Source organism: Balaenoptera acutorostrata, chromosome 7 (genome assembly GCF_949987535.1).
Source record: "Balaenoptera acutorostrata chromosome 7, mBalAcu1.1, whole genome shotgun sequence".
In the NCBI taxonomy this organism is placed as follows: domain Eukaryota; kingdom Metazoa; phylum Chordata; class Mammalia; order Artiodactyla; family Balaenopteridae; genus Balaenoptera; species Balaenoptera acutorostrata.
In genome coordinates, this window is record NC_080070.1 from 16,124,272 (window position 1) to 16,125,199 (window position 928).

The window sequence follows — 928 nt, forward strand, 5'->3', positions numbered from 1 at the left end:
GAAAAATTTTGTCGTCTATTAGTGCAAATATATTAAAATTTATTTAACAATTAAAATGAATTAAAATAATTTTGGGGGGACGTTCATGATTTCAAATAATTTTTCAAATAAAATGTTAAAAGTTTTACATTTGTAACATGTTAAGTGAAAAACAATGAGATCGCTTTAATGAAATTAAAATGCGTTCTAAAATACATTTTAATGTTCTTATGTTTATGACATAGTAGTAAATTCTCTTGATTAAAAAGTAGTAAATGCATAAGTGTGGAAAAAAGAAAAAAATCCAGTCTCAAAACTGTTAATATTTATTGTATTTCTTTTCAGTCACTTTCTTAGCAGAGGTTCCTCTCTTTCACCCTTCATGATTATTTTTACATTACATATACAGTGTAAATTCTTCATTTTTCATGTGACATAAAATAATGTATTTTTAACAGGATTTTAATTCTATAAGAAGGATCTTTCATCCAAAGAATGCACACTTAAGATATGGCCCCTCTATCTAACAGCCAGAAACAACACCAGGCTGCAATAGATGTGTTTATAAATGAGTCCCTGTTCAGTACAGAACCTTTTAGGAATTTAGAGAAGACATTTGGATAACATAACTCCTTTCGGCTCTGTTCCCAATGGCAAAGAGAATGGCTTTTGGCAGCCTGGCTTGTGATATACTGCCAATCACCAGAGGCAACGCCTGATGATTAACCTAGAAAATCTCATTACTTTTGACTGATAGAAAAGGAAAGGGATAGTCTCCAATTTATAAATATTTGGTTCATTATTGCATGACAGACACAAAACACATTTTGTGGGAAGATATTATTTATGTAAAATACATCCTTCCAGTAGGTTGGCAAACAGACATCTTCAGTCTATAGATCAGTGATAGTTACAGCAGACATCTTTTGTCCAGGCAGCTCTCAGGGTC